A 13,322-nucleotide genomic window follows, 5' to 3' on the forward strand; every position below is an offset into this window, starting at 1 on the left:
CATACAGTTCAAAAAGGGGAAACCTATAAATGAAATTTGCTACCAAACTTTGATGTCTGAGTTGAGGTTACCATTGCTCTCCACCAGAAGGACAATTGCTGACCTCACTCTAATGCACAAAGTGATAATGCACCATAATAGATTGCCCAAAATTACTGTCCCTGATAAACTTTCGTGTACCCACAAGGACCACCAGACTCTGACGCATGTTCCAGTGTGACAATAGGACAAACTTCACCCACCATTCTCTCCTGGCACGTATCCACATAACAGATAATAATTATGCTGAGCTGTTGGACTTGCTCCACACCACTCCTGCTGCTATTAAATTAGTTATCCTTTTCATTGAATGGCCATCCCCTCAATTCTCCTCTTTTTGATTTCTTTTCATCTTTACTTATTTCCTTTTTTGATTTTTATAATTACTAACATATTAGTGAAATAATTATGATTCTATTTTATGTAAATTGCTATAATACTTTAATTGCTAATATTTTATGTTTATTCATTTGAATGATGTCTTCATTGAATGAAATTTTACGATGGAGGAATAGATAGACAGAAATTCACATGCCGTAATATGGTTGTAGTGTTAGTATTCCCATACAGTACGTAAAATAAAATTGGAATCCTGAATGAGTTTTTTACACATGATAGCTACTCTCAGGGAACGAGTTCGCCTATGATATATTGGTTTAAAAGGTGATTTTACACAGCAGTATTTCGCTGTCCTTGAAATGGCACTTCTAGCGCAAAGCTGATCACTTTTCCTTCATGTAGCTGTTTGAGGAATCCCACAAATACAATAATATTTATACTTACATTGATATTTATAATTTTGAACAAAAATAAATAAAACCTCACCGGAACCAGCGATGCGCTATATAAGACCATGTTGTGTTCAGAATTGGAAGATTTGGTTTCTTTTTGCAATACTGCATAACATTATATGTTAATACATAACCTGTGGCACAGAAGAATGTCTGTACCACAGCAGCACCAGGGATCCCTAGAAATGTCAGTTTCTGTGAATAAATCTGTAAAAAAAAACCAGTTTTATTAAAATTCAGAAAGATCATGTAGGTACTATTTTATTAAATTAATTTATTTAGTTAGTTTACATTACATGGTAGTATACAAACTAATATTTAAACTATCCATGTGTACTGACTGTAAAAAGGTTAAATTACTGATGTGCCGTAAAGTGAATTTTGTGGGAGAGCCAATTAAAGATTTAAAAAATATATATGAGCATTGCTTTTATATTATTGATTGAATTGGCATTAACTTTGTGGAATAACTATTTAATTAATAAAACGTTTATTAATAAACAGTTTATAATAACACCTATAAATGGAAAGGATCTGTGCCTTCCAAAATTAGTAGTACTTTAAAATAGACTCAAGTGGTCTAAGTTAAGTATTGCTTTTATTTATTTTGAATCAATTGTAAAACAATATACCTAGGTCAGACTATTAGGGCAATGTAATAAAAATGGGGGTTCGACTGTCAGTATGGTCGCAGTGAGTCACATCTTGCTAGATAAAATTCTGTGAACATCCAGTTGCATTCCACCGGCAACACTACTGGCTAGTCCAACTCGTTAGCGACCACGTCGCGAACCCTGGACAGTGTGATCACATTCATAAAAGTGTAATCACAGCGGATAAAGAAAGGATGAAAGGTGAGTTTCTGGCGCTACCAAACCAGACCCGACCAGCTAAGGGAAGGCAACCCCGACAGAAAAACCCACCAGAGAAGGCAACGGGAAACCACTCTGGTCATCTTTTCCCAGGAATCAGTACGGCGAATACATCAATAAACAGTCTGCATAATACTGTTTTCACTGCAGTAATCGCTAACGTTGGGGGGACCCAGCAAGGCATCGGAAGAAGATGAATAATAAGTAAATAAATTGAAGAAAAAAAAAACATATTATATCTGTTGTGTTGCGGAAAAGGGGTTTAATAACTTTTAACCTAACGGTTTTTTGCCATTTTGATTTTACTGCCATTTGAAATTCAATTCAAAGACACATAAGAAAAATTGGCAGAAGTTGATGTATTCCTCATTTTAACAATAAAAACGTGAGTTGCATTTGGACCTAAGTCGATATTTGTAATAATATATATTCTCTCTTTTAAGAATAATAATATTACATAGATAGTGAAATAAAAGTTAGATTTGAAAATTGCCCTAAGAAAAACAATGCAAGAAAAAATTAAACAATTCTAGTGAATATGGTTTTGTTTTTATGTATAACTATAGAAAAACAATGTAATAAATTACTGAATAAAATAATTAAATGTAATAATTAATTATAAAATAAAATAAGATAATAGATTACTCACTTCTTCAATGAAATTTGTATCCTCTATGTACGCATTCTGAAGAATCAAGAAATAGTGAGATGGAATCATACACACGGTCATTATAAAGGTACGCACCCCCTGCGAGACTGGAACCCAAAATTTCCCAGGCTTTGTTTGAACAAGAACTAATCTTTTCCAGTTAGCTGGAACATTGAATGCCCAGAGAACATTATACCAAGCTCCTGGAAATATAAATACGTTCTAAATTTACGAAAATAAGCAGAATGGTCAAACATATAATAAATATGGTTATCCTCGATACACCAATTGCAGCATATCTGGATTACTGTTGTTGTTGGTAAGGTGATCAGTATTACACCTCAGGTGCCAGTCTACGAACAATGGAATTGCAGTGTAGGATCACCTTTGAAACCAATATTACACGTTCGCCCTGCCTGGAATCGAACCTGGATCCTGGTACCTCGAGTATAGTAGGTAAATGTGCCAACCGCTTTTCTACGAGGCGGAAGTCCGCCGATAAGATAAGTATCTCCACTCGATTTTCTTTTTTGGGATTTTTACCCGGGAGTAGCCATCGAGTCGAATACACTCATCCAGGGTTCCTATTTTATTTCACTTACAGAACTGTATTATTTATCTGCCCGGAATAAATTGAGCATAAACACCAATTTCAAAAAAATAAAATGGAATGGCTTTTATGTAATAATGCAATGTTTGAAATATTTTTTATTTTACTTCCTGTTTCATTTATATCCATTTGCTGTCTTAATTTTTCTTGATATGCAATTTTATATAATTTTTTAATGATGAAATATATTTAGAAATCTATGTAACTAAAACGCTTCCTCTGAGAAAAAAGAAAAACTTACTGCTTGACGCCTGTCTCGCGGTTTAGCGAGTTATTCTTTTTATTGATTTTGTATGTTTATATTTTTCATATTTGTGACGAAAAAAAAATTCCCATAAAATACATTATATCACGTCGCTCTTCTCAGTAGAGAACACTTTTTACTACTCGAAATACCACATCATTCTTCAGAAATTCCCTTTCTGTTCAAGGTGCTGGATTTTGGTAAAAAATTAACCTTCTTTGGCCACTTTAAGAAATGCCTTAAACATGATTAAAACCCTTACCTTCCATCTTTTTTTTCTTTGGCCACTTTAAGAAATGCCTGAAACATGATTAAAACCCTTACCTTCCATCTTTTTTTTCTGTTATTATTACTTTTTTATTTCTTTTTCATAGTCTCCTTCCAAACTGATCCCTGATCAAACCTGATCCCACTTTCCTCATCGTACAGATAATGTGTATTACATAATCTATGCCATAATTTCTTGTTTAATTTTATTGTTATTTCTTTATTTTCTGTTGATTTTATGTATCTATATTTTCTTCACTCGTGTACAGGTGTTTTGTATTTTGTTTCATTACAATTGTTTTATACTTTGTTAAAGGCGTAAGCCGTCGAATAAATAAATAAATATGTATTTTTATTTATAAGTTTAAATGTGCAAGCTCTATTCTGCCCACTAAAAAACAGCTGTAATTTGAGAGTAATTATGTGTTTTTATATTATATTTGATATATTTTTTTATGAACAAATTTTCCTTTGAACCAGTCTGTTTTTTGTTTGATTGGAAGATATTGCTTTTAGCAATAAACCCACCAAAGTGATTTTATTCTTGTACTTGAAGATTTGAATAAATAAAATTTACCTTTTTTGCCGTCGTTACTTTTTATTACGACACTGGAAATGATATTTAGTAGAATCAATGCACCTATAAAGATCGCATACAGTTTCCGAGGTCTGGTTGAGATCAATGTATCTCGTTTACTTTTGCAATTTACATTTATGATCTTTCCACCAAAACCATATCGTTCCTTCATCTCTCTATCAGCCCACTCAGTCAGTACTGCTTGCCGTTCTAGGCTATCCGCATGCAATACTGTGGGGGAGATACCTGACATGTTGCATCTCTCGAAGACACAGACTCCCCGGTGTAATATGTCATGGCGAAAATACAGACTGGTTTGTGAACTAATGTTCTGTAAAAATGAATAATAATTAATATTAATTAACAATTTCAAATGGCTGCCTTGAAACCGGTAACTCTGACAAATAATAAAATATTATTAGCTTTGGACTGTATAAAGAAAAGCATGACTTCTATGTAAAGATTTATTCTAAGAAGTTAAAAGCAAGAGGGCTCTGATTCTACAAGGATCAGCAAATGGAGACTGCTGATCATGACTATTCTTTTCGGGAGTTAGGCAAGCAAAAAGAAAGAAAATACTTATTTTGGAGACTTATATACCCTCTGGGTTAGCTGCATATATAAACCAAAATTTGCATCAAATGCACTGGAAACTACTAGCATAGGAACACTAAATCTAAACAACAATTTATTATAGAAATACAAGGCGTGTCATACTTAAATCCACAAATTTGGAATAACTTCTGACCAGTTTCATCACTTTTGTGACATTTACGAGACTGGTATCTTTATTATAAAATTAAAAGTATTTGTGCAAAAGCAGTAAGGATTTAAATAATTCCAAACTGAATAAGTGTAATTGTATTTAATTATTCTTATCTGAAGAACCTTTTCACAAAACTATTTACTAAACTCTTGTATTTTTACCCCATAACACTTTTTAGTACTTTTTAGCTAGCCACTTTAAAAGTTCATTTACAATTAGTTGTGTCTTGATCATGTGTTCGCCTTCATTATTTTACAACAAATTACTAAATAATTCACAGCATTTTCACCTTTGGTTTAAATATGTGATCTCTTATACATTAAAATAACAATATTTTGCATTTATTAAAAAGCGCAATAAATCAGTTGCAATTTAAATACCTTAATTCTATACCACAACTCCCCGGGATCTTCTGTAATCAACTCGATGTCCACTAAACAGAACAGTGCATCAGGGTCATTAGACATGCATTCATCGTAGTCGTCGTGGGTGAAGAGAGGAGGGAACCCCAGAGTGCCTTAACAATGACAATGGACTAAATAAGATGAATCCTTCAGAGCACTATCACACAATAATATGCTTTCCATGTTTTGTCGAAAATATAATAAGGTGGATGAAATAATTTTAAAATTAAGAGATTCCAGTAAAATAACATATTATACATAATTTAATCGCAACATCACCAAATGTCTATTTAAAACCAATAATCAATTTTAAAATACCAAAATATTTTTACAAATTTTATTTGATCTGTGAAATGCAAGAATCTTTCTTAAAAATCAATACGTATTTAATTTAGTGACGTTTCAATGAACCTTTTACAGTATATTACAAACAAAATTTTAATCACGGAAGTATCTAACATATTGTTTGAATATTGTCATGATTGTAGAACAACGGCGCATATGATTTTCTTCAACTTTACATGAGAGCGGACAAATTTTGTTTTTGACACTTTGTGTCAACTTGATAAGTAAAAAAGTATATAATTTGATACTTGGGTTAGTTATAGATATTTAATTATTTTCGAACCTGGAACCTTTTTATAAATTTTCAAAATCAAATGCCAGAAAAAATCCAAGAAAGATTTTTTCTCAATTGGTCTGGGTGTTGTGATGTATTTTTTATTACCTCCTTCCATATCCCCTCTATCCCCCCCGCTGACAAGCCTCAAAATAGAGGCTTAGCTTAAAAATAAAAAAGAAAGTCAATTGTTCTACGATCACATGATTAACTTACAAATAAAAGTTATCTTTTCAAAATTGGAAAGAAAACATTTTTATTGTTTTTTTAAACTTATAGGTAGGTGGGTATGTTCTCAGTCCGTGCTCTCAGTTACTTCTGGCAAAGAGACGACTCGAAAAAAATTATGATACAAGGACGAGACTAGTTTTAGTGGCTACTTTACTCACTGTGTAACATTTACAATTTTCCCTATGTTTGAACATCCGTATTTATTCAATTCTTCTGTGTATTGATTTTTGTGAAGTTAAAGAGCTCAAACAGTGTGTAAAGTGGCCACTAAAATCAGTCAATGACAGGTCATCGTCATTCCATGTCCGCTCCCTAGTTGGAGCATATGGTGTCCACAATGAGCCTCCAGGCATCTTTGTCGGCTGCCAGCTCCTGTGCATCCTCCCAAATCAGGTTTGTATCCCGTAGCTCTGACATATACTGCCGATGAACAGTCAGCAGGGTCATCCAGGATGTTGAGAAACTGATGCCTTGTAATATAAGCAAGCGCAGCTAAGACTCTCGGGAGGCATCCGCAGTATATGGCCCGTCAACCGTGTCACCTTCACTTGGTGACAGTTGTCACTAGAGTTCGCTGCATCCGTTTTCTTACTACTTTATTCCTTACAAAATCAAACCATCGCACATGCAAGATTGTTCTGAGACATCTATTCTCAAAACTCAGTATTATGCTGTTTTGGGCCCTAGGGAAGTGCCACGATTCGCACCCGTAGAGGAGAATAGGTGTTATGCAGGCGTTATATAGGAGGCATTTGATTTTCACTGAGTAAATATCCGATCTCCAGACAGCCTTTATACTAACAAATGTGCTCATTTCCTCTAATATGCAATCGACTCATAATTGAAAATATTTGTTGGTTAGAAGCTTTACTAGCCACACTAAACAGCGATTGCTGTCGAGTACTTCTTGTGGGAATTAGTAAATAAATAAGTCTCAGTAAATTTCAGTATATATTAAATAATAATATTGTTCAATATTTTAAATAATAATAATTAGTCAAATTTTAATATTGTTCTCCTGCCTTCCAATTAGTAATTTCATCTCCCTTTGTAAAATTAAATACCTATTATAGTTTGAATTTTTTCTTTCATGGTAGAAATCTCAACTTGTTTTCAGAACTCGAAATAGCATTTACATTGATACAAAACATGATAATTACTCACCATTTTCTTGGAGTTTTGTGTGTGGTTTATTATACACTAATAACACAAGTGATATTAAAATTGTAATTAAAATAGTAAACAAAGATTTGTCTAACCCAAACATGTTTTAAAAAATACCGATTACAAAGTAGTAATTGAACGATGACTCAATGAATCATTAATTCATTAATGAAAATTACAAAAAAACATTTAATTAACCCTTTATCTCAACTTAACACAAATATTTTAGTTCGAAGAATTTTTATTCTCATTTTGATTTCTGCAAATTTGAGATTGACACAACAAAATGTTCAGTCTTTTTTGCAAAAACGGTATTCTATTGATATGATGGACATAGAAAAAAAAATGTATTCACTTTATTGTAATTTGGATAAAGGCAGTGCAATATTTTAAACAAACAGTATAACTTATGAAGACCACAGGAAAACAGTTGAGATAACTCATTTTGCAACATAATGTTTATGACATCACAATTTTTTACTTAAGTACTTTAGACTGCATGTTTTCTATAAATAAATTCAGACCAAAAAATACAAATATTTCAGTATGTAAATTAAAAATAAAAAAGTCGAATTATTCAGGGAAAAAAGAGTGTATGGCAAATACAGGGAAATATTGGTGTACTTATGTCATTAGTTACAGATTATGTTAAAGATTTTTCAACATAATCTTCGATAAATCCAAAAGATCTTCATATTTTTCTTTGGGAACTCTTAGTATCCTCATATATTTGGTTAGGCAAGATGAATTCTCCAGCACCAACGTCAACATCTTTAGTATACGCCTTTTTTATTCTTCATCACAACTCTTGTTTTCCATGAACTATTATAATGACTTCGATGAGATATCCATTTAGGATCATTTTTTCGTCGGCTTAGAAAATGTTATTTTTTCTTATAAAACTATGATAAAAAAGTTGTCCTCAATCTGTAAGTAAATATCAGCCTCAATTATATGAAAAGGAGACGGTCTGACTCTTGAGCTTTTTTAAAACTATAATGAGTTTGCATTAAAAAATATTTAGTATTTTCTAAGCTAACTTACACCTTTTTTCCCCCTGTAAGCCATATTTTAAGAGTGATATTTTTATTCTGTTTGTTTTTCCATTTAATAGTATAAAATATGAATGCAGAGGAAGCGAGGTCTGTATGCAAATACATAGTGATATGGCATTCTATCCTCTCTGCCTACCCCTATGGAGAAACGGCGTGATGGTTTGTTTATGAAATATTGTTAAAATCAAACAGTGATTAACATTATTCTTTCCCTGTAGCCTTAATATGTATACGCACTGGATAATTTACATACATTATATCTAATGGTATGCATATTTTTATCTTTTTTAAATGAATTTTGAAACTGACAAGTCATTTTTAATTTGAGGTAAAAAACATATTATTCTTTATTGTAATAAAGCATTTTTACTACGTCATCGACACATTCATATACGTTATGGACTTTATAAAAAAATATTCAGTGATTTCAGTTTTAAATACCTTTTCCTTGCAATGGCGAAAAATCACTGTCATTACCTTGTCCGCATGTATCACTGCATTCATAGATCAATGCAGCGAACATCAATAATTATTTGAAACAAGATGATCAGACTAACCTACAGATGGCAGTCCAGGGCTATGTAATATTTCCATGACAGCACCTATTGAAATAAATTTTTGGTGGTTTACCTTTCCAGAATGGAATCCACAACTTCGCGCACTAGCCACTGTATACACCACGAGGCAGTCGGTAGAAATATAAAATCAGAAATGCCATTTTAAGGTTAGTGGGCAAAGCTAAACGATCAATTGTTTCAACAATATTTAGAATTTGTCCAAATTTTTGTAGGAAAAACTATTCTCCTGGGAAGTGTCAAAGGGACGAGGTCGCGTGGACGTCAACCGACAAGATGGAGTGGCATAGTCACTGAATTATCAGAATCATCACTGACGAATGCCAGAGAAGAGCACAAGACCGTTCCAGATGGAGGGAGACTGTCCACAGACGAGTTATGCCTGGAGTCAGGCGTATTCAGCACCCTCAGACATGAAGCACGGATTGAAGATAGAAATTAATTATAAACTTTGAACTCGAGAAATAATTCGAGCGGCTAAGAGCAATGAGTATGCGCTTGATTTAAGTTTATTTGTATGTTAAATATTTTCTCACCAGAAAACAGAATTTTGTAATACAAATTGTTTGCGTATTGGTAAATCAATTGTTTAACTCTGGTCTTCCTAATGTCCCTTATAGATGGAGTAAGCAAATGATTAGTGTTTCTTCAGTAAGCCCCGTCGTAAGGTCTGATTTGATGATTCGGGACTTACTTCAAGTTGATGTAGTCGTCTGCCTAGACAACATTTTTTGTTTGCTGAATGGATTTCCATGAATTCTGCTTCTGACAGTCTTGATATTTTCCAAAGTCTGCGCAGTTTGTGGATGACCACCTCTTTATCGATCGTCGATACTTTGAATATTCTTGAACCGATCGATATTTTAAAAACAAACTAGCGACCAATACCTAAAAGTTTTAGAGTATTTAAAATGTCACCTGGCATCTTCCCAACTTTACGCATTATCACCCCGCTCCGTGTTTACTTCGCAACATTTAATGACTGATTAATTTATAAAATTATCACAAACCGCTATGGTTTACATTTAATTAATATTTGAATTCGCGTAACAGGATTTCGGCTAGACTAGTTATCAGTCTGGAGTCGTAGTTTGTTGTGTCGTGTCCTGCTGGGGTAAAGTGAAATAAAGGCCGGATGTAAAATTACGTGTTTATTTATTTTGTATCAAACATGTAGCCAGTTTTGGAATAAAACTAATACAAATAATAACTATTCCACAATACATGGTAGTACAAAACACAACACTTTAAAGATAAAAACATTTTTCTCTTATATTTGTATGATTATAATTAAACATATTAAAGAATACATATTTATATAATATTCTCTATATTAATATGGTAAAACAATTAGAATATTATTTCTTCTCTGTTCGCAACAGTGCCAGAGCGGCTTCACACTACATTTAGCCGATTCTCAAGATGAAAACAACACCTACACATACTTAATTCGCTACATTAGCTCTATCCGAAAGGATCCTCAATTTAATTGATTGAATGTCTTAATAACAAATATATTCACCACACAAACTCCACTCGGATATAATTTTTCCACGATCCTACAGAAAATAACCCATATTCCAACCTTACAGCTAACATGCGAGGGCGATACATCTGCCAATCGACAATATTATAGCGCGCAACGTTGCGAGCCGATCGTTATAGTGTCCCGTTCATGGCCGGCTTCCCGACATTCCCAGTTAAATATTACACGGAGAGTATGTACACGGTGAGCTTGGGGAAACTAATATTGGAATCGTCGCGATCGGCCGAGCGGAAGTGGAATAGATCACCCCTAGCCTAATATCCGCGCACTCTGGAGACCTCCCTCATCGAGTGCATGTTCCGCATTACGACATTTCAGGCACCGGTTGGTCTGTACATTGCCATGGATAAAGCTCTCGTTTAATACAACTAAGCCACTCTCAATAATTAGCGGAGCAATTATTGAGAAATCCACTGATTATATTAAGTTACGAGACAAAGCCCTGTTATTATGACAAGGAAACAAACGTTATTAATTCATCTAAACTATAATATTTTCAATTCTTAGTCTATGATTTTTAGTTTTATTAAAAAATGTTCCACAGTAAAGTATCGAACGAATTTAAGATATATTGTTAAATGTATCCTATTATCTCGACGACATTCCAAGTTCTAATCGATAATTGTTTGTTAGTACATTGGAAATAAGTGTAACTAATTGAAGATAAATATTACATACTTTGGTGTTGTTAAAATAAAATATTACAAGTGAGAATGAGTTTGACCAGAGCGATAGTTCTGCGAAGTGTTCCACAGTGAGATCGGAAACCCTGACAGTCCTCTTATTGTCGGAGTATCACTCCTCGGGACAGGAGTTACTAAGTAGTTAGTGAGTAATTATTAGTAACCTCGTCTAGATGGACTGAAGGAGGAAGTTGTACACTTGTCGCAGTTATATTTACCCAAGTGTATTCCAATTAGTCACAGTAAATAATCATATGCAACTAATTCAATTTTAATTAACTAAAACAGAAATTAATATAAGCCACTTTATTTAAAACATATTTATATAAAATCAGTTACAAATAAAGATTATCTAAAACAACAATAAAGTGTTGCAACAGAAGAGAAATTATGTAAACTGTAATGCGGATAGTGTTCATATTTAATAAACTCTCGTTATTTATCAGAGTTCTGGTGACACAGCACAAATTACGCAAAGTCGTTACGTTAACAAGTACAAAAATAAGTATTTATTTCATTGTTCCTTACGCTACGGTGAAATGTGTTGAGAATACTTCTTCACAAAGATTACTAAAGACCATTTTTACATCGAACAATATAACAGTAAAACTGCTAATTTATATCTCACGCGATCTGAACAACCCGCGAGTTACACAAATGTTTCCTTGAAAATGACATAGGATAAGGTAATTTTGGTTGTAACAGAAATGACAGTTTCTGTAACTAAACACAATCCAAGCACCTGTAATAATATTTAATTAAGATCGCTCCGAAACACATCGGTAAATGAGATTTGACAAATTGATCAGAGCATTAGGATGTTTCGTCGTTATACAATTTACATTATGATTCCAGTTCTAGATACAATTTTAAAAACTAAATTCTGTATTCACAAATAAGAACTTTAGATTTATTCAGTCAGAGAGTAACGTATTTACGATAAACGAGTTTCAAAAAAATCTACCTACTTACGATATCGAAGATTGCGTTGGGTTCTACCTGTAGAAGCTTTCGCCAAACGACTTTCATTCTACTTCACATACACAATGTCCGGTGTGACCATTGTGTTACATACAATAAGGCAAATTTTAATACATTTATATTCTAAGCAAATGAGAAGCGATTATACACATCGATTTAATCTTACAATGCAGATACTTATTGCATTACTGTATTGAAACTCGATTCATTATTACTTAATTACTACAACATCGGTTATTACGTTTTTCTGCAGTTAAACATATTAGGCGAGACAATTTATTCCTTGTATGACCATTTAATCTAACGCCAAATATGTTAGGTTAGCGGGCTTTATGCACCATACAGATTGTGGATCATATTTCCATCGACTTGTATTGTAAATGAGAAAATCATATCAAATACAATAATGTCAGCTCATAATTTAATAATTAAGTATACAATAATGGGTACTTCACAGGCCTATTTCTAATTCCTCTGATTTCGATACTAGAGATACATTGAAGTCTAACGATGTAATATAATTAGAGGCATACTTTGCTGATAATTTGGCAACATAATAAAATATGTTTCCCTCGTGATAGAAACATAGCATTTTGCCACCGAGAATGTTTAGAAATAGGCCGATGAGCCGGATTGGTATTATTCGCAAGCAGAATCTAGCAATTGCAGATAAAATTAAACCACAGTTAATATCTGAAATGTATTGACCAGAATAAAAACTAAACATTAAAACTAAACAAGTAATATTTTTTTTAATGAATTTTTTTGGAAGTGAATTCCATTCCTATACAACCCTGTTCTACAAGAATTTGTATTTTTAAGAAATGTAACTCTGCCATTTGTAAAGTTGTTTTTACATAATATAGAAAACACCCATATATTTTCAAATCTGTATTTACCCATTATTACCCGATAGTTTAGAAATTATTATTTGAGAAACTAAAATAATAATGTTTGGTATTCATTGTACATAAAACTGTCTCAAACAGTTTGCATTTTTAAAGAACTAAAGCCATTCAAGCTGGACCCCACCGAGTAAAACATTGTCATATAAAAATGATCACAAAACAAAATAAAATAGCGGTGATATGAAAATTGATGTGAATGTTTATTTGACCTCTTTTTTGGCACAAAGCAAAACCAAATTGGAAGCTATGTTAATTGAAAAATTATTAATTTGTAAAATTAAGTACTTTTTTTAAACAATGAACTGCAAAATAATAGAAACATCAATTTATTTTCCAATATA

At 32.8% G+C, this 13,322-nt stretch overlaps 1 protein-coding gene and 1 long non-coding RNA gene across 2 annotated transcripts in view; one reads left to right on the forward strand and one right to left on the reverse strand.

Annotated features, from left to right (window-relative positions):
* Nucleotides 1-9,490, forward strand: part of LOC148281926 (enkurin domain-containing protein 1-like) — a 28,103-nt gene extending 18,613 nt beyond the window's left edge. The window contains exon 5 of the mRNA XM_088225877.1: nucleotides 9,079-9,490. The gene's annotated coding sequence lies outside the window, so the exon portion shown is untranslated. The remainder of the gene's footprint in view (nucleotides 1-9,078) is intronic.
* Nucleotides 885-7,372, reverse strand: LOC148281928 (uncharacterized). The gene is made up of 5 exons (XR_015822228.1): nucleotides 7,234-7,372; nucleotides 5,196-5,332; nucleotides 4,050-4,380; nucleotides 2,352-2,554; nucleotides 885-1,037 (listed from the first exon to the last, which is right to left on the reverse strand). It is a non-coding gene; the product is annotated as an uncharacterized LOC148281928 (long non-coding RNA).
* Nucleotides 9,491-13,322: the final 3,832 nt, after the last annotated feature.

The sequence above is a fragment of the Micrasema longulum genome, unplaced genomic scaffold (assembly GCF_059751315.1).
Source record: "Micrasema longulum isolate JH-2025_06_02 unplaced genomic scaffold, ASM5975131v1 h1tg000394l, whole genome shotgun sequence".
Taxonomy (NCBI): domain Eukaryota; kingdom Metazoa; phylum Arthropoda; class Insecta; order Trichoptera; family Brachycentridae; genus Micrasema; species Micrasema longulum.